Here is a 21,054-nt window from a genome sequence, read left to right as displayed (position 1 = left end):
GCCGCCCGGCCCCGCCCACCGCCGCCCGGCCCCGCCCACCGCCGCCCGGGGCCCGCGCCCGTGGGCGGGGCCCGCGCCGCGCGGGGCGGGGCTCCCCGGCTCAAAGGCTCTTTATTCCGGGGCAACGCAAAGCTTTCTGGGAGCAGGAGTGTGGTGGGCGCAAAGTGGCCCCCAGCCTTGCGCGGGTAGGCTGGGCAGCCGTAGCTGAATGCGCGGGTAGGAGTAAGGGGTCGAGGGTCGGGGATGAGGATAGGTGGCAAGAGACAGGGTGTGCGGACTGGGGGAAAAGTTGAGGCACTGGCAGCATGCAGAAGGTTTCCGCCCACGTGAGAACACTGGGCTGCCGCAGTGGGTTCAGGAACTTGATCCCTGGATTCGGATTCCAGCCCTGCTATCTGCCAGTCGTGTGACCTCGATAAAGGTGCTTCGCTGTGCCTCGATTCTCTTATCTGTAAAATGGGTATAATAGTACCTGTCCAATGGAGATGTGGTGAGGTCAGGTGAAACAGTATATATAAAGCCGAGAGTTTGACATATAGATGCCGCAGCTGCTGTTAGTATCAAGTCCCTGTTTCTCCTCCCCAGGCCGCCTGCTCTGGCCTCACAGACTCCGCACTGTTTGCCTGCCGTGCCCTACACAGTGCTGGGCCTTCCCTTGGGGTCTCCTTTGCTCCTTAAGTGAGGGTTCAGAGCTCCAGATTTACCATGTCTGAGTTCACATACCTCCTCCACCACTTATGAGCCTGGACCTTGCACAGATTACTCACTCTGTGTACCTCCGTTTCCTCACTGTAAAGTGGGACTAATACTAGCACCCTGGCAGCAGACCTGTTGTGAGCTTCAAATAAGAGGCATGTCAGCCACCCACCACAGCACTCAGTAGGTAGGAAGTGCTCTCTGCCTGTTACCCATTATTTGTATTACCCATTCTCCAAGGTTTAACGCAAAGATATGTTTTCACCATTTGGAATTAATCACTTCCTCCATCTGTTCTCCCACAGTGCTTTCGCTATATGCCAACATTGCAACACTTGGCCACCTTCCACTTCGTATTCTAGTTGAAGATCGGTGTGATTTGCCCATTGTAAATTCTTCAGGGCAAAACAAAACAAAACAAAACAAAACCTGTTTGGCTCACCTTTGCACCTCTGCATGGTACATGGCACCGGGCTTGCAAATGTAGGTTTTACTAATCATGCTCCTTTCCTTGGGCAGGGGATTGGGAGAGAAGAAGGGGATGCCAAACTGAGGGTTGGCAGTTGTGTAGGAAGTTGAGCAAGACTTGTTTTTAAAGGCTCCTTCCTCCACCTGGGTTTCTCTTCTCTGAGGGCTAGTGCGATAACTTCACGTGAGATTTCAGTTTGCCCAATGGGAGCCAGGGAGCAGAGTCTGCTTCTACTTTAAGCCTTGGTGGATGGGTTAGAGAGCAGTGAAGAGGCTGGAAGAGGGACGAAGAGAGATGCTCACCAGATTAGTGAGATTTGGGACAGAAGCCCTGTTCACACCACTTGGTCCCTGGACAGGGATTTGGGTTCTGGGCTTGGTAAATGTCAGCTGAATTCAGGTTTTTACTGAGGCCCTTCTAAACTGCCTGATGCTCTGTTTGGAGGCTGTGAAGGACATGAAATGGATACTTTTGCTCAGTAAGTTTATGGTTTCCTTAAGGAGATTTGCCTAGAAACTAGAGAAAAAATGTTGCAATATTGAGGAGATGTAAATGGCTATAAAGGAAGTGCTGTAAACCAGGTGAGAACAGAGATACCATCTTCAAAATGGTATCTTCCAGAATCTTGCACAGAGTTGCTACTCAATAAAAATTTTTTTAGTGGAATCAAGGAGTTTACACTTCAGGTGTGTTTGGAGGGATCTGCATAGAGTAGGAAGGGCATTCAAATTTCCTTTCTGACATTAATCGAGGAGGAGGCTGATCTCTCACCTTTTAAAATGTGATGATCATAATACCTGTCAGACTGCCCAATTCAAAAGTGTGGCTTAATTCTAGCTTATAAACTGGTGAGAAGAAGGGTGCATAAAGAGCTTTGGGATAAAATTTTAAACAGGATACTCATAATCAATCCCACATACCCTTGACCCTGATTGTAATAAAAGAAATGCAGAGAATGAAGTGAGATTGGAAGGAATGACATCTACTTAGGTTTTATTTTGTTTTGTTTTGTTTTTCCTCCTAGAATCCCTTCATCCAGGAATAGTCAACCGTGGTCATGTAAAAGCCTTGAAAAGTCATCTCGCCTTATTGAAATCCTTAAAACAGTGCTACTCAAAAGACGGTTCAAAACTGATGCCAATCTGCAAATCATTTATATCTGGTTCAGATGCGGTAAGTAATAGAATTGAGAGTGTTTAGAATTTTTTTTTAGCAATTTGACATTGTTGCTACATTCAACATGTAATCAATGGGGTTATGTGTATGAGTCTTTGTTATTTTACTTTTCTAGAAATTTTTATTTATTTTTCAAAAGTCGTAATTTACAACAGATTGGGGATTTAAAAAAAAAAAAAGCTGGTCCATTAGTTTGAGAAGCACTGCCTTCGGTGGAATTCCTGTGAGGTCGGGAGGGTCTACGATGGCTTCCAGTGCCCCCGTTTCCTCGAATGTGTGCTGAACCTAGTGACTTGCTTCTAACCAACAGAATATGACGAAAGTGATGGGATAATATTTCCAAGATTAGGATATGAAAAGACTCTGAGTGGCTTCTGTTTTGCTTACTGTCTTAGTCTGTCGTGGCTGCTACAACAAAATCACCATAGAACTGGATGGCTTATAAACAACAGAAATTTATTGCTCACAGTTCTGGAGGCTGGAAGTCCAAGATCAGGGTGCCAGCATGGTCAAGTTCTAGTGAGCCGTGTCTTCCGGTTTGCGGACCGTTGACTTCTTGTTGTATCCTCATATGGTAGAAAGGGCAAGAAAGCTTTCTCAGTGGCTCTCATAAGGGCCCTAATCCCATTCATGGTGGCTCTGTCCTCATGACCTAATCACTTCCCAAAGGCCCCACCTTCTAACATGATCATCTTGGGCATTAGGTTTCAACAGGTAAATTTAGGGTAGACACAAACATTCAGCCTATAGCGCTTTTCTCTCCATCTCTTGCTCTCTCCCTTTTGGAGAGGATGTCCAGGTACTAGTGGCTTCAGCCAATAGCCAGTGAGAACCTACGGCCTTCCACTAGCCACTTGAGTGGGCTTGGGAGCAAGCAGATCCTTCCCCGGTTGAGGTTTGAGATGACTATAGTCATAGCCAACTCTCAAATCAAAACAGAGGATGTATCTCAGTCACACGTGGAGTCCTGGCCCAAAAATGACTCCAAGAGAAAAAAATGTGTCAAGCTACTGAATTTTGGGTAATTTGTTACACAGCCTAGATAACTAACACACCCTGTGTCAGAAGTGGGCATCGGACAAGTGGAAGGCAAAACTGAAAATGCAACTTCATTTGTGCTGTCTGGTTAACGATATATTCAGTGAATGATTTATAACTATGAAGTACCATTACAGTAGTCCATTCTGGTCCCCAGCTGCAATAATCTGGTTTACCCCTTTAAATGTAAGATTGTAACTTGGCATGAAAGATAGTTACCACTAAAACACAGCCACTGTCAGCTGATATACTGATGATGTAAGGTGAGCAGCAAGCGCTTTCTTCCACGGCAGTCTCTATCCAAAAAAAGCAGGAAAGATCTAAACCTTGGCTTTCCTTTTTAAGAAAATCTGTGCTAATATTAGCCACAGGAAATTTAAATTTGTGGTAGAAAATCCAGGATTAAGCAAAGTAGCCTATTAAAAATCCAAGATATAAATTAAGGCATGTCATATTTTCTAGGAGGAAGAATTAAGCATAGGTAGTTTCAAAACAGGCATGTTCACTAGAGTTTAAATGACTCTGCAGTTGTTGAGACATTTTGCAAAAGGCTTCTGCAAGATAGATTTATGAATGGCCTTATTCGTTATCGTGTACCAGATTTGGGTGGTGATGAATCAGCCGATATTTAATAAAGGGGAAGGGTTAATCCTTTTTCTCTTGTTGGTTATAATTTTCTGAAAGCTTGACTGTAATGTCGTTTTGGACATTATGGTGGTGATTATCACCATCTACATGCTCACGTGTAGCATTCACAATAGAAACTACAGTAAACTGAACTCTGCTCTGTGCCAGGCCCTTTTCATGCATCATCTCATTTACTCCTCATAGCAACTCCATGAAGTAGCTATTACCTCTATTTTATATTGTCTAGATCAGGACACTTAGGCTCAGGGACATGACACCCCGTACCCAAGGACACGCCCTTGGTAAATGGCAGAGTCAGAATTCAAACTCACAATCTCCACACTTTCTTCTGCAGTCCACCCTCCTCTGTGCTGTCTTGCGTGATCATTATTCATCCTCCTCCTCCTACAGGAGGAAAATACCCTTTTTCAATCAATGCATTCTTTCTATGGTTTTTGAAAGTCTAAAATCTGCTAAAATCTTATCTTCTCTGTAAAGTTTTAGGGGAAATGAAGTATTGGTTTTGTCCCTCCATAGCATGCTCCTTCTACTCGATTATTTACAAAAAAAATAACCAACTCTGTATTTAGGTCATTCTCTCATGTTTGGCTCTTTGGTGATTCTTGCACAGTTTTGATTCCTATTGATCTATGCCAGCCTCATTTCCATTAACGACACATATTGAGCACCTGATTGGTGGCCGTCACGGGGATACAAAGACTTTTAAGACTAGAGCTTGCAGTGTTATTAGGGAAGCAGGCTGTGCACAGGGTGAAATGCACGCCATGATGTGAGAGCTAAGATTCCTCATGTGAGAAATATGTTTTTCTAAGGCCAGGCCTATGCCAAGGAACTCACAAGCTAAGTAGCTTTGCTGCCTTCTACCTAGGCTCTATTGTGTGAATTGGAATTCTAACACTCGAGTTAAGGTTCCGGAGTTTGCATTTGCTGTGTGTGTGTGTGTGTGTGTGTGTGTGTGTGTGTGTGTAAGTGTGTAAGGGGTTTGCAGAGGACAGAAAGGGAATTAGGAAGTGAGGTAGAGAGGTCTAGGGGACATCGGAGTGAGGCTGATCAGGAGGGAATGAGAAGTCAACAAGCTTGCAGCATATGCACGTTTGGGGAACTACCAGCCTTGGCCCCATCCATCAGATCTAGAATGCTGGACCCCTAAGCTATTTTGGGTCTGGTTCTGTTTAACTACCCACACAAACTGAGGGTGGCTAACCACTATAATTAACAGCACCCAAATCTCAGTGGCTTAACCCAAAGAAAATTTACTTTTTTCTCATTTCGCAGTTCAAAAAAGGGTTTGGGATGAGGGTAGTCATTTGAGGACACAGGCTCTTTTCCTATAGTGGCTTTGTCCTCTCTTTCCTCAGCTTCTTCTCCATTCATCTGGTGATGGAGAAAGAGAGTAAAGACTAAGCATGGAAGGATTTTGATGGGCAGGACCTGAAAGTGGCCCCGTAACTTCCATTCACATTTCATTGGCCAGAACTCAGCCACATGGCCACACCTAGCAAGGGAGGCTAGAAGGTGGGGCCCAGCCAGGTTCCCAAGACCAAGAGAGCAGAATATTTTTCTCTGGCACATCTGGTGAGCCACTGTCCCTTGGTATTATTCTGCATTCTATTCATTCAGAAACTACTTATTCAGCGCCTGCTAGATAGCTAGCTCTTATGATGAAAAATATTACTGTTAGCCACTCGTAGTGATTTAACACACTAATACAAACCTAGAGCTCGTTCAAACTTGACGGGTCTAGGAGTTTAAGATGTCACCTGGTGAGAATGATCAAAGCAGGTGGTGGGTATCATGGAAAGAGCTTGAGATTCCTGGGTCTAATCCTAGCTTGGCCCAAGTAGTCATTTGGAAAGGGCACCTGCATCTCTGGACCTCAGGCTTCTCATCTGCACACTGAGAACTTGATCTGGGCAGGCTTCTAAGTTCCATTCCTATTTCAGTGTCTCTGAAAGTCTTGGCAACAAATGAGAATTATGTTAGATTCCTACCAAACTGTAGTCTTCTCCTGTAACTGTGAGGCTTTCAGTCTTAAAAGCACCACATACATAGCTTTGATTAAATCTACCCTTGATTAAATCTCCACCTGGAAGAAGAACTTAAAAGGCACCTCTCCCTGACTTGCGATGGATCTTTTTGTTGTTGTTGTTGTTGGCACACGTACCTGCTTGTTGATATTTTGAAAGTTTAATGCTCACGTTGATCTTCACTCTTCAACTTCACACTGTGTACTGACAGGGAAGCAGCAAATAAGTTGTGTTGTAGAGAAAGTCGCTGATCGCCCACAAGGTAGAAGACCCAAGCACCCATAATTGGGAATTAACATAAGTGCAACTTCCAGCGACCCGATTTATAGCTCCTTTGCTGTAAGAAACTCATTCTGAGGCCAACGACCCTGATTATTACTTAACACATTTGATGGGGGTATTTTTTTTTTTTATTAACTGATGATTACTTTAGCACCTGAATTCTCTCATTTGTTTAATCATCTCCCTCAAGCGTATTTGTATTTTCGATAGCAGCTATAACGTTCTCTTTACGAATTCACGTCATTAACCAATTTCTGCTTAACTGTTTCTTTGTCCTTGCTGGTTATCTCTAATTCCTAGTTTTATCTTCCTGCACTCCAGAATCTCTACCTGATCTTAACTCGGTGGCAGCTTTCTGGATGTCAGACTATAAGACAGAAAGCAGGGCTTTCTGGGCCATACAGGTCCACTTCTGAGTCCCCTGCTAACCACCGTGTGCCTCTACCCACCTTTTAAAAAGGTAAAAACTAGTCAGGGCTTTCACTTGGCTGAACAGATATTGTCTCTAATATTGTAGTGGCTTAAATAGTATCCTCCCCAAATTCACATCCACCCCAAACCTCAGAATGTGACCTTACTTGGAAAGAGAGTCTTTGCAGATGTCCCGAAGGTAAAGGTTGAGATGATATCACACTGGATTATGGCGGGCCCCGAATCCAATGAGAGCCCCTTTCTAAGAGACAGAAAAAGCCACACAGGCATGTAGACAAGGAGGCGATGTGAAGAGAAAAGCAGAGGTTGGAGTGATGCTGCTACAAGCCAAGGAGCACCAGGAGCCACCAGAAGCTGGACGAGGCAAGGAAGATCTCCCCTAGAGCCTCCAGTGGGAGCGCGGCCTGTCGGCAGCTTGAAGTCAGACTCCTGGTCTCTGGGGCCATGCATGAGAGAGAGCGTTTCTGTTGTTTAAGCCACTGAGTTTTTGCTGTGGTAGTTTGGTCTGGCCTCCTGGGAAACTAATATAGAATTTTCCATCTGTTTTTGTTTCGTTCTTGTTATTGTGTAAGAGCTGTTTCTTCCCTGAGTAAAGAGCGGGGTCTCTGGGTCATATAATAATTTTTATAAAAATAATTTGGTTTTATAACAAATTGGGTCTATTGTAACTGCTTTTTAAAAACCACTTATGTCACGAATGCAGCTCCATGTTGTCATAATACCTCATATAATGGATGTGCTTTGATTTTGTTAAACAGTTTGCTACGGATAAATGTTTAGATTGTCAAATTTTCACTATTATAAGCAACTGTGTGATAAACTCATACATATTTTGGGGTACATACCTGATTATTTACATAGTATAAATTCCCCCCAAATTTTTAAGTCAAAGAATATATAAACCTTTACCTTCTGCCAGTTGCTCTTGAGAAAGGATTATATATAGGGACTTTCAGTGTTTTTTTTAACAGTATATCCTAATTTTGAATTTCAGTAAATAGCCCCTGATTTTCTGAGTAAAACTAATATAACCTTGCTGTCACGAACATCGAGACTAGAAAGCATCTTTAAAAAGGTTTTGTACAGTAATGTAAATTTTTTTTGGCGAGCTTTTTTCTTCAGCTGTCTCCTCTCTTCCTTTCTATCCTGTCTCATTTCTGTTTGAAAGTGCTTTGTGATCACAGTGTATTATTTACTACTTTATGATTTTTACAAGCATCAAATTAACCAGGACATTACTCACCTTGACATATGTCTTTTTTTATTCAGTGGCAAATGCATTTTCCCAATTCTATGGAGCTATATCTCTCCAAAACTTTAGAATTGGCAAGATGAGTTAGGAAGAAACAGAATCTGGATCCGTTTCCTACAAAAGTGTCAATATTTGCTAAAACAAAGAGCCGGAAGTATCCCAAGCGGAAGGCCATCTGTCCTTGTCTTTGAGAGTCTGATGGAAAATCTTTTCACAGCCAAGAGATGATTATAACCGACAATGAAGTTCAGCAAGGTGGCTTATAGATTAGAACCTGGCTGATATAAAGAGATACTTTGCCATGTGAAAACTAGAAGTGTAGAAATGCGTTTTGTTTTTGAAGCTATTAGACTAGGGATTGTTTACTTTTCCAAAGTGCTTCCTGCAGGAATCTTAATCAGCAGGATTACCTAGTCAATTTAAATATTCAGGTCATTAACAAGTTATTTCATAGCCCAGCCTTTTAGGAAGTGAGCAGCTAACAGAATGAGACACAGTTCCTCTCTTATAGTTTCATTATGTCAACTGTGCTGTTTCTTAAGCAAATAAACATACTACTTTCTTCTGTTACATAAGGAAATTCGGTTCTGTTACAGCTTGAGGTTGGAGGTGTAACTCAGAGCCCAGCTTCTGAGGTGTGGTCAGTTGCATCGCCTGAGTTCCAAAGGAGGGTCTTAGCTAGCTGAATTCCTTTAGAGAAAACCCAGATAGATTCCTTCGAATAGCAATCCGAAGAGTAACTCAAGAGATCATCTGGGTAGGAGTGAAATGCTTTAAAATACATTTGGCAGCTTTCAGTTTCTCCTCCCACAGAGTGAGGCTCAGTGGGATGTTTGCCACTCAGAATGTCTAATCCATCTGTGTATTGTCCGGCTCTCCCCTGAAAACAAATTCGTTTCGGAACCTCGAACCATCTGTAGCTTCTGACTCCACAGCGTTCTCGTGACCTCGAAACACTCCCTCCAGCTGTACCATTTCCTCCAAGTTTCTTTCCCGTGGATGCCACCACCCCTCAGTTGGACCCTCATCTAATCTTGCTCTTCTCAGGAAAAGAACAGTCACCTCAACCTCAGCAGGGCTCTGCTGTAGACTGGAATGGACCAAGAGGAAATAGCTCTTATTGCAAGGCATTCAGCTGCTCAGCAGATATCTTGGCCCAGTTTCACTAGATTGAACTAATCTAGGAGCATTTTGATCACTATGAAAACGTTTATCACACCCCCCCAAAGATACATGGGTACTTTTACTTAAAAGGTTTTTGATGTGTACTACATTCATTCATTCACTCACTCATTCATTCATTCAATTCGTTTTTAATGAGCACCTGTTATGTGTCAGAAATTGTTCTGAGAACATTTTTCTGTGAATAAAGTGAAGCCCCAGGTCTAATGGAGTTTGTAATCCACACGGGGGAGACAGACAGTAAACAAATAATTCGTCAGGGGCTGATAAAGGCTAATAAAGAAAAAGGAAGAAAGGAAAGAAGAGAAAAAGGAAGGAAGGAAAGAAGAAAAGAAAAGAAGGAAGGAAGGAAGGGGAGAAGGGATGAAGGGGGGAGAGTGCCAGTGTGCGTATGGGTGCACACGCCTGTGTTACACAAGGAGGTGGAGAGGGAGAGTGTGAGCTGAGGGAGGTGAGGATGTGTGCCACACAGGTAGCTGGGGGAAAGAGCATTCCAGGTCATGAGAAAAGCAAGTTTAAAGGCCTTGCGGCAGGAAAGTACCAGCTGTGTTCAGGGAATGGTGAGGGGGCCAGTCCAGTAGGAAGGGAGAGCCGTATCAGGGACCGAGTTCTACCGAATATGACAGGCCACGATGAAGAATTTGTATTGTCCTCTGCGTGAGATGAGAAGCTATTAGAAGATGGTGAGCAAGATATTAATACTTGTGAAACAAAGGAAACACTGCGCATAGTGAGTACTCAGAAAGTGTTAGCTTTTATTTTTACTTTCCTTGACTCTAAAGGGAATCTCCACGCTGCTTTATGATGATGGTGTTTTCTAACACATGGCAGAAAGGATGGGAAGCAAATATAAAACTCCTGATCTTACAAACTTTAGGTCCAATTTTAACATCTTACATCTACTGGAAGTTTGATCATTAGGAAATGACCCCATGGCCAAAACTTTAGGTCCTCCTTTTCATTCTCAGAAATGTATTTTTTTCTTAATTATAGGCATTTTTGAAGTATAAAAATATATAGAACACTCAGCTTTAAGCAATTATCAATCCATGGCTAATCTTTCTTTTATACTGTTATCCATTTTCTTCCCCTTCCTTACGGTGAATTACTTTACTGCAAATTCCAGACATATCTTTTTATCCATGAATGTATCTCTAAGTATGTATAAATGTATCTCTGTAGTATGAATCTCTAAAAATAAAATCTTTTTTGCACTACCGTAATACCATTATCACACCTACAAACTTGACAATAATTCTTTAATATAAAAAATCCAGCCAGTCATGAAATTTCCCTGGTCATCTCATGAATGCTTTTTAAAAGTAGTTGGTTTGTTTAAATCAGGATCCAAACATAGTTGGCACACTGTGTTTGGTTGATAGGTCTTAGAAATCTTTTAAAATCTGACCGTTCACCCACCTTCTGTCATTTTTGTTGTTGTTGGAGAAACATGGTCGTTCGTTCCTTGGATGTCCCCCATTTTGGATTTTGCTGAATTCATCCCCGTGGATTGTTGAATGTGTTCTTCTTTCCCTTGTTTTTCCTGTGAACGGGCAGTTTGCTCCAGGGCCACAGTCGAGTTGGATTTTTTTGGCAAGGCTCCCGGATAGGAGGCGCCGGGGACCGCCTGGCGCGTCCCTCAGGAGGTACCTCATCTCTCGCTGCTTGCTCCCTCTCTCTCTTCCGCATTGTGGTAGAATATGCATGACATCAAATTTACCACTTGAACCATATTAAAGTGTACAATTTGGTGGCGTTTAGCACAACACGATGCTGTGCAACCGTTACCACCATCCAATTCCAGAACTTCCCCATCACCCCAAAAGAAACCTCGTGCCCATGGAATAGTCCCTCCTTAGCCCTATCCCCTTGACAACCACTAATCTGCTTTCTATCTCTGTGGGTTTCCCTATTTTGGATAGTTCATGTAAATGGAATCATGCGCTATGTGGCCTTTTGAGACTGGCTTCTGTCGCTTAGGCTAACGTTTGCAAGGTTTGTCCATGTCACAGTATGCACCAGTACTTCATTCCTTATGGTGACCGAGCAACGTTCCGGCGTGTGGATATGCCACCCTCTATCCATTCATCAGTTGATGGACGTGTGGATTGTCTCCACTTTGTTGAGTATTGTGAAGAGTGACGCCCTGAACCTTCACGTACAAGTTTTTGTCAGATCACCTGTTTCTAACAGTCTGGGGCATATATCTACGAGTGCCTCTCTTTCTGTGATGTTGGGATTCATCCGTGGCATCAGTCTGATCCACACACGATAATGTTCCCTGAAGGCTTTCCGTCTGTGGATTTTAGCCGCGATTGATCATCACCACCTACTTCGATAGGGGTCAAACCATTTTACTTTCAGTTAAATTAAACATTAAAGCTGCACCATTCAGGGCAACCAAGTTCCTACAACTTTCTGAGGGGAAGAGGAGGGGATGTGTGGGATCGGTGCTTGCTGTGCATTCCGGAGCCCAGGCACATAGGATGGCCCATGGCCCCAGGAGCTCCTGCAGTAGAGAAGCTTTGCTGAACTCTGTATTTCCCAAGCATATTTGACAACAAACATTGTTTTCCTTATAATTCTTGCTATCCATTGAAACATGCTTTGGAGAATATTGTTTTAGTGTCTAGGTTACTTAAAATAGTATTACTTATTAATATTGCATGTATCTCTTAGCTGTCTGGAGCCAGCTTGACAAGCTTAGATCATCACTTAGTGGCCACAAGTTTACCACAGTCTCATAAAAGCTCTGGGCAGCAGAATTGGTGAGATGTCTGGCAAAGCGTTGCCTGGAAACTCTGAATTGAGATAATATCCCTGGGAATGAATGTTTGAGCTAAAGAAAGAAATAGCAGTATCACCTGTCACCTCAGTCTAGTGCCTGATGGATGCCTGTGACAAACCTTAGAGAAGTGCCGTGCTGGTATGTACCTGAGGAAGCCAGGGTTCCTTGCAATTCCTCTCTTTGCTCTTAATTCCACATAACCTTCAAACGCTGCGTAGGGTGGTCGCTCTGGGTCACACTGCTTTGGACCCTGTCCCACCTCCTACATGGTCAGAGTGGTCAGCCGATGCTAATCATGGAGGTCATGTCCAGAGAGGATCTAGCAGACTCTTTGGTAGATTTTCAAAGGTCAGCAATTTGACAGCACGCCATCACATGGCCTTGAGGAAGAAGTGTTCCCATGAATACATTTCACTTTTCGGTTTGTTTTTAAGAGGCTATTACCAGTCAACTTGCTGTGCAGAGTGCTGACTGTGGGATCTGCCCTTTGAGGTCAAAGCAGAAGACGGTGCCTGTTCCCCCTGCTAAGAGGGGTCAACCCTGTGACGCTCACAGTCAGCCAGGGTACAGTGTGGTGGTCCCAAGTGAGAGGCTTGCTTTTCAGCAGGCCTCCAGCCAATAGCTGAGGACACAGGGTTATGGTCAAGCCCCCTGGGAAGGGGGCTGGTGAGAACTGGGAAGGGTGCTAGAATCGTAGCCATTGGCTGCTTTGGTCCTGATAGGTTCAGGAATTAGGTGGGCCTGCATATGCTTATAGGAGGCCTTACTGGCTAAACCAAGAGAGCCTAAAAATTAACGTACACGACTTAACCTCCAGCAGCCTAGGAGGAGCTGCCATTGAGAGGCAGGATAATGGCGTGTTTGAGAACATAGATGTCTGTGTCGGACATCCAGGGTTTAAATCCTAACTCCTGACTCAGCTTAATTTTCCTTTTTATTTTTTATATAAGAAAAGATTTGGCTCATTCTAGAGAAAAGGAAAGCCTTCCCTAGGATCAATAAACAGGTCTTTCCTTTTTCATGATAAGGGCTTGAATGAAGGTGGGTAGGGGGAGTGCCCAGAAATCGCAAGGCAAGAGAGCTGAGTGTCCACATGTGACAGTGTGCAGAGGCCTCTACGCCGGGCGGCGGCCTGGCCAGTCTGCACCAGGGGCTCTGTGTGCTCGCCGTCCCAGCTGTCCTCAGAGGGAAGCCTGCCCTTGGGGGCCAGCCTCTCACCAGCCTGCCTAGCACAGTGCTCCAGCCCAGCCCCATTCCCACGCCCCTACCCCGCCCCACGGTGCTTTGGGGATCTGTTTCATCTCATTGCATAATTGGCTAATACCAGACCCAGATTGCTTTTGACAGCGCTTTGCCTTCTTATCCCGCCCACTCCCATTTTTATTTTGGAAGAATCTCGTCCTTTCCATTTTAGGCTCTAAAAATATACTTTTGATTTTTGTTTAAGAAAGTTTTTTTTTATTTTTTCTTAGAGAATGTCAGTGCAACTGCCCTCCTCTCTAACTCTGCCAGTGCCCTCCTGCCTCTGTCTCTCACCTGTGCCATATCCTCCCCAGGTCACGTCCGAGGCCCTGCGCTTGCGTACGGAAGCATTCTGGATACTGGGCATTCAGTTCCTTCCACCTCTCACCCCTGATTACATCCCCCTGTCTTCTCTCAGCACCACCTCGTGCCAGCTGGGTGGATCCCAGCCCTTGGAGCAGACAGTTCTGTCGTGAGGTCACAGAGCAGCTTGGTGTGTTGAAGGCGCGTGGCTCATGAGCCGTGATTGTTTCTGATAGATTGTTTTGATAGTCTCTCATCAGTGGCAACCTCAGTCTCTGTGTCATTCTGAGAACTAGCTCCATAGTCAGAATCACCATGAACCTTTAAAAGTAGGTGTGTATTTGGTGGTGCCCTCCTAGAAAGCAGGAGATGCTAAAGTTCTCGGTGAACCAGAGTCAGCTTCTTATTTTCCTCACTCAGCCTCTGAAGGTGGCCTGTGCTGTTTCTCTGTGCTTCACCCTCCTATGGCCAGATACATGACTTCCTCCCTTTTATGACAGTCATAGTTGGCTATGGGTTCAGGGCCAAGCCTAGGTAGTGCCCCGAACCATAAGTTCTGGGAGGAGAACTGATTTTACAACATAGAGAAGATGCCTCATAAGAAGAAAGGGCGACCTCACACCTGCTCTCCATCGTTCATCAGCTGACGATGATGCGGCGAATGGTTCGGGTCCTGTCGGGCGGCCATCCTGGGCTGGGAATTCAATGGCAGACGAAAGGAGGAAGCACACCTGAGCCAACATGCTCAGCAGCTGAAACATTCAAATGTGGGCACAAAGTGGTTACCTAACCCTTGCACCTGTCTGACTCAGGGCATGCTGGAGTGTTGAACCAAGACTTGACACGACGCCAAAACTGGAAGCAGAAGCAGAACCTGTCACAGTGACACCACCCAAATGGTGCCAGGGAAGGGACAAAGAATGCCCTTTGGGCTCTGCAGTCAGCAATGGAGGACTTTCTGAAACTGTTTTACCATCGGAGGGGACGTGGGCCGATGTCTGTCTTCCCTAGAGTAGCTTGCAAAATAGGTTAGCGCGGGCCTAACATTTAAAATTTTGCCAGTTGTAGATTTTTTAAATGTATCAATGGGGTTTTGGTTTCATGAGTCAGTATTGATCAAAACCTTTCAGCAGCCTTTTGTCTACATCTTGTGGTTTTAAAGTGACGTGTAATTATCTGATTTATTTGTGGTCCCTCTCTCGTGACTCTACTGTTGGACAGTATCAAAAGAGATCTGCTTGCAGCTGTTTTTTTAAAATATTTAAGTTCAGTACCTTGTGGGCTTCCATAAAAGGCAATTAAAAGATTTGTGTTTGCAAAATACGGAAGCACTTTAAAGTGCTTATGGGAGAAGGTCTTGAAAAGGTGGTAGACCCATTTATAGGAGAGGCAGCCAACTGTGACTTGGGGAAACAAGGAGAAAATGTATGCATCTCCTTTAAGCAGCTTCTTATTAGTAGGATGTTTGGCTTACTTTATAAATAGTAAAACTTAAGCCTTTTAGCAGTTTTAATTTTTCAGGGACCACAAGTTAAGTTAAAAGGGCTAATAAGGGTCATGGTAAGATCAGAATGGGTTATAAGCTAATTAGACAGAAAACCCATCTCAAGTGTTGACTAGGGGGTACCAAGACTGAGCATCGTTACTAGGGTGTGGGGTGTCTACCACTTGGATGCATTCGAATCATCATCACAGAGCGGGAGAGGACCTGAGCGGTCATCTTCTGTAGTTTCCCCAGATCCAGTTCTGGAATCTTTGACAATTTAGATAGACGGGCTGCCAGGACCTCAGGCAGCCCGTCTCCTGGGTGCTTGCCCAGATCTGAGTTTATACAGCCCCCCTCCGTGGCCTCTCACCAGTGGACCTGCTCTCTGGAACTCCCCAGAGCGAGTTCACTTCTGTAAGGCAGGTTTCCTAATAGTCACAGCCAGTTAGGTCGCATGTGTCCCCTAACTCACCCTTTTCTTTTTCCAGGCTGATTCTGTGGATCTGTTTCCTTCTGAGGTTGCTCACTTAATCAAAGAGGAATTTTCCAGAGAGAACAGAGCTTTAGCCAAGCAAAGAGCGGCAGCTGTGCTTCTGAGCTAGACTCTCCAAAACCCATGAGCACATTTCCGGACCAGCACCCCATCCCATTCAGCCACCCCTCTCTTTCAGATTTGCTAGACCTTTTACCATCCTGGGGGTCGACCACTAGCTGGCATCCGTTAGCCAATGGTCTTAAAAAGGATGCCCAAAAAAGGAATGGAGTATGGCAGCTATAGTCTGATCAAAGCCCCCTTTTCTGGGCAGTATACTTCAAGATGGTTGAGTAAGTTGAGACATTCACCTACCTCCTTTTGGCTATAATTTAACATTTCCTGAACAACTTTTATAAATTATTATTTTATGATGTTATATAAAACGTTATAACCATTTTGGAAAATGATTCGGCATAGTAGGGTTGGCCTAGCCATTCCATTTTTAGATGTATATGGAATCTCTTGTACATATGGACCAGGAGACATGCAAAAGAAGATTCATAGCAGCATTGTCGGCAATGGCAACATAAACAAATCAATGGACAAACAAAACTAGACATATCTCGAATGTCCATTGACAGGAGAATTAGTAAATACATTGCTCATTCATTTTTTAAAAATTGTGGTAAAATACATATAACAAAATTTACCATTTTAACCATTTTTAAGTATATAGTTTTGTGGCATTAAGCATATTCACATTGTTGTGCAACAATCACCACCATTCATCTCTGAAGCTTTTTCATCTTCCCAAACTGAAACTCTGTATCCATTAAACTCTAACTCTCCAGTTTCTTTATCCCCCTGGTCTCTAGCAACCTCTGTTCTACTTTCTGTTGCCACGATTTTCACTATTCTAGGTACCTCATATAAGTGGAATCATATGATATTTGTCCTTTTGTGACTGGCTTATTTCACTTAGCATAATGTTTTCAGAGTTCATCCATGTTATAGGATGTAGCAGAATTTTCTTCCTTTTTAAAGCTGAATACTATTTAGTATATGTGTGTGTGTATGTGTGTGTGTGTGTACATATATACATATATATACACACACACATTGCATTTTGTTTATCATTCATCTGTTGACAAGTACTCGGATTGCTCCCATCTTTGGCTCTTGTGAATAATGCTGCTGTGAACACGGGTGTACAACTATTTGTTTCGGTATCCACCTTCACTTCTTCGAGTATATATAATATACTGTAGTGTAACTAACATAATTTATGAGATATTGCCAGGCTTTTTTCTAAAATGGTTACTACTAGCAGTGTAGTAAGAGCTCCTAGTGATCCACATCTTTGCCAACACTGAATAAATCAGATTTCTTAATTTTTACCAATCTAATGGTTTTAAAATTATTAGCTTATCAGCCTTAATTTTTATTTCTCTCATTAACATTGCAATTACTCATCATTTTATATGTTTGAAGGTTTTTTTTTTCCTCCCCACAGGGAATTCTTTATTAAGAATCAACTTTTGTGTATAGTATGTGATGGGGATCTAATTTCATTCCTTTTTATGTGGATAACCAGCCAGGTGCTGGATCCATCCTTTTTCCATGGCTACCTATCCCATATGTGGCTGGTCTGCCTCTGACTTCTGGATTTGTTCACTTGATTAATTAGTCCACCTCCATTAATGGCATCTGTTTTCTTTACCATAAGGTGACAGTGCTATATTGAGAGAGACCGATGCTGGGTTAATGAGGCACTTACTGACCAGTATTGTAACTGTACCTGAGTATGGACTAGGTAGTTAGAAGTGGCCTGCTGGTTGATTAAAGTGTGGTCCATGCACTGACAGAGCTCACAGACACGGATTTAGATCCCGATGATGCAATGTGGTAAGTACGGTGATAGAGGAAAAGCTGAGGCACTATGAGAAAAGATGGTGAAGGGAACAACTAATTCTAGCGTGAGGGCATCCAGGAAGGTCTCAGTCAGGGAGGCTGACTATTTCAAATAGGAAGTGTATGGTATTGCTGTTGAGAGCTGAGTTCTAGAGGTTGACAAACTCACTTTGAACCCCAGTGCCTCCACTTACTAGCTGTGTGACTCTGAAAAATTCTGGAGACCTCATTAAACCTCGGCTTCCTTATCTATTCAAAAGAGATAATAATGATACCTCTTTCAGAATATTGTCGGGAAACTTAAAACAGATCATGGTTTCAGGAACCCTTAGCCCAGTGCTTGGCACATTGGAAGTACTCAATGAATGTAAACTTGTTCATTTATTTCCTTAATACTATTGAGTACTTACTATGTGCCAGACATGGTAATTGACTATAAATACACTGTGAGCAAAGCAGATGGGGTCTATACCCTCATGCTGCTTTCAGTCAAGTGAGATATAGAGATGCTCATAAAGTAATCACACAAATATATTATTATGGACTTTGATGAGTGCTATAAAGGGAAATTATGGCAAGCTACCACAGAATAGAAGAAGGAAACATGCTTTATGATTATTATTTTTATTATTTTTACTGCTGAGCTGGGACTTAAAGGATGAATAGGCAGTTATGGGCATGGTGGGCAGGCAGGGAGGGTCATTCCAGGCATACTGAACTTCAAAGGAAGAGGCGTGGAGATGCAAAAGTTCTACCTAAGGTCCAGGGCAAGGGCCTGGGCACCCAGCACTTCCCAAAGGCTTTGGGGGGAATTCTCTTGCCCATCTCTCCCAGGGGACAGGCAGGAGAAAGAGGCCGAGTGACTACCTGTGGCCCCCAAACATGTCTTGTGGCTCAATGAAACTTGATCTTTGGTCAGTGTGAAAAAGTATTCGCAGTGCACTGACCATTTCCTTGGGAATAACAGAGTAGAAATGAATGACAGCAAGGGTTCACATGAGCTTGATTACAATGAAGTCCTTTTGATGTTGGTGCTGGTCAGAGAGGCGTTTAGGACCGTCTTCAGTTTGGCTCTCCAAACTCGATAAAAAGAAATGCTCAGAGGAAAGACAGTTAAGTAATTAAAAGTCTTTCCAAGATATAAGAAAAATATTTTTACTTAATCCTCCATGTTGCCAGCCTCTGTACTTTTTATAGGCTGGTGGTGGACACTGTTTTCCATTTAGAGTAGATGTGGCAAAGAGTTATACTTGTAAAAAGGGAAAAATAGATGATTGTGTTTTTTTTCTGGAACAAGTGCCATTCAGTAGTTCTCAAATTTTAGTATATATCAGAACCCCCTCAGGAGCCTGTTAAAATTTAGACCCCCTGGCCCTCTCCAAGGCTGGTAGGTGCCTTGGGGGTGGCCCTGGCCTAGACTCCCTGGCCCAGGGCTCTATATTTTTAAAAAGCTCCCGGGAAGGTTCTGGTGCTGGAGGACACCCTTAGAAAAAAGCTCGTAGACTTCCCATCTTTAACCCTGTCTTTGTTTTCAAATTCTTATTTCAGAAGAAGGGCTCTTTCTTTTCCATTCCCCCCTCCCCCGCCTCAGTGTCACCTGGGGGGGGGGTCCCAAGCTCAGATGCCTGGGCAGGTGGCATGAATGTGTGAAACGGGGAGGGTTGGAGAATATGAATTAAGCTGTATGGGCAGCAAGCCTATCTGTTTGTAAACATTATGCAGGCCACAAACACACAACCGAGAGCTTTATACAGCTCAGCGCTGACTGTCGGCCACTGACTACTGATTCATTCGACTGTGTAGAAGTTCATAGCACCGGCTTGGGAATCCACTGACTTCAGGCGGAGCCCCAGCTGTGCCGCTTGCTCCCAGGTAACCTCAAACGAGTTACTCAACCCCTGCGCAGGCTTTCTTGTCTCGTTTGTGAAACTGGACATTGGTTCATCAGGTTTTTGGGGAGATGGAACAGGGTCGTACAAAAATATGTCTAGTCCAGGGTCTGGCAATTTGGGGGATTAAGTTTAGTGATTAAAGGGCTGGCAACTTGGAGAATTAAAGTTAAGTGCTAGAGTGAGCAGGTAATTTGAGGGATATCCCTAAGTACTGTCATGAATTATGGGGAGCCGCAGTTAGACAGTTGTCTTGTCTTGCACACAGCTCTCTCTCTCTCTCTCTCTCTCTCTCTCTCTCTCTCTCTCTCTCTCATCCTTCCCTCTGTCCTTTTGCAGTTAGTTTTCAGATAATCTTCCATCATCTGCATCCCACATACATCTAACCAGGTTATTGCTGCAGCTCGCCTGAAGTCCCAGTTCTCTGTGAAACCCGTCGCTGCAGCGGTAGCCGGCTCCCGCTGAGCTTTTTCTTTCTATGCTGCTTTGTCATTTTCATCCACATCTGCGCCATTTGGGTTCCGATTCCATTCTGCCTCATGTTGATCTTTAATTGTGACGTAGGTGTGTCTTGTCATCTCATCTAAAATAAAACTCTTGGAGGTCTAGATGAATACTTTGCTTCTACTAACTATAGGGAAAACCTGTGTATGTGAAAGGGAGATATACATTTGCCTTGCCCGACTTGTAGTAATTTTTCTTGCTTCATAAAGAGCCAAGGCTCTGACTTTTCATATAATTTTTATGAATTCCCACACGTGAATTCTTACATAATTCTCAGAGAATCATGCATTCTTTGTATCCAGTTTATTCATTTATATATTCCTAGGTATTATCAATACGGAAATGTAAGAACTTCAGCTTGTATCTATCTACCTCGATCACACACACACATACATACACACCAAAGGGCGGACGAGACAAACGAGGGCCAAGATTATAATAATAAAGATACTGGTACTGGGACACTGAATTCCAGTGGTTCCCGCCGATGGCTGGTTTCTTCTCTCCTCTTAGGAGCAAATGTGCTGCTCAGGGCTTGTGACCCTCGGTGCCAGCCCCTTTCTGGTTGGTGGATCCCAAGGCTGCTTCTAGCTCTCTGTGTCACTACCCACTGTGGCTCCATTCTGAGTCAGAGGCTCCTCGCCTTGTTCTCTAAACATCGTGCCTAGTGACCTTCTCTTCCCGCTCTGAAATGGAAGGACGCTCACTTCCAGCGACAGTGCTCTCAGCCGGTCCTGGGCAGTCGGCCTTGAGTGCGAGCCCAGCTCCAGAAGGGCTGGGTTTGGGGCCTCGGTGGGACACACCGTGCGCAGTTGTCTCTACCTTCCTCTTTTGTCTTGAAGTAAAGCACACAGCTCTCAAATTTCCTGTACCTTAGTTTTCTCTCTTCTGGGGACACTGTCTTCAAAGAGTGGCTTTCGGGGCCTTAACTTTGGGGTCTGGGTATTGCCCGAGACTCAACAGGGCGGGGAGTCCAAAGAGGGACCCCGACCCCAGAGCTCAGGTGACCAGGTTCTTCTCGTCTGATGTCGCAAGAAAGAATTGAAGGACGTGACAAACAACAAGCCCGAGTTTTATTAAAGTGAAAGTATACGCGAAAGAGAACAGCGCATGCAGCTCAGGGAGAGAGTCTGCCCTGGCTGGATTATGGGCTTTTGTTTTCTTAGGGATGGGGGCGTCCTGACGCTATCTGGTCTGCCTCCTGGTCTCAGCTTGTTTCCCATGCCACCTGGAGGGGAGGAGGCGGCTCAAGGC

At 44.0% G+C, this 21,054-nt stretch overlaps 1 long non-coding RNA gene across 3 annotated transcripts; it reads left to right on the top strand.

The window, feature by feature from the left end:
* The first annotated feature begins 917 nt into the window (after positions 1-917).
* On the top strand, positions 918-19,457 carry LOC107505658. Of its 3 annotated transcripts, XR_001595757.2 has the most exons (4): positions 918-1,643; positions 2,190-2,338; positions 15,510-15,846; positions 17,010-19,457. It is a non-coding gene; the product is annotated as an uncharacterized LOC107505658 (long non-coding RNA). The 3 variants fall into 3 exon arrangements; XR_004953936.1 differs by lacking the exon at positions 17,010-19,457 and having other exon boundaries at positions 918-1,179; positions 15,510-16,129; XR_001595758.2 differs by lacking the exon at positions 17,010-19,457 and having other exon boundaries at positions 15,510-16,129.
* Positions 19,458-21,054: the final 1,597 nt, after the last annotated feature.

Source organism: Rousettus aegyptiacus, unplaced genomic scaffold, assembly GCF_014176215.1.
Source record: "Rousettus aegyptiacus isolate mRouAeg1 unplaced genomic scaffold, mRouAeg1.p scaffold_m13_p_13, whole genome shotgun sequence".
NCBI classification, from domain to species: Eukaryota; Metazoa; Chordata; class Mammalia; order Chiroptera; family Pteropodidae; genus Rousettus; species Rousettus aegyptiacus.
The sequence above is the reverse complement of the archived record's forward strand: the minus strand, read 5'-3'. Positions and strand labels throughout refer to the sequence as shown.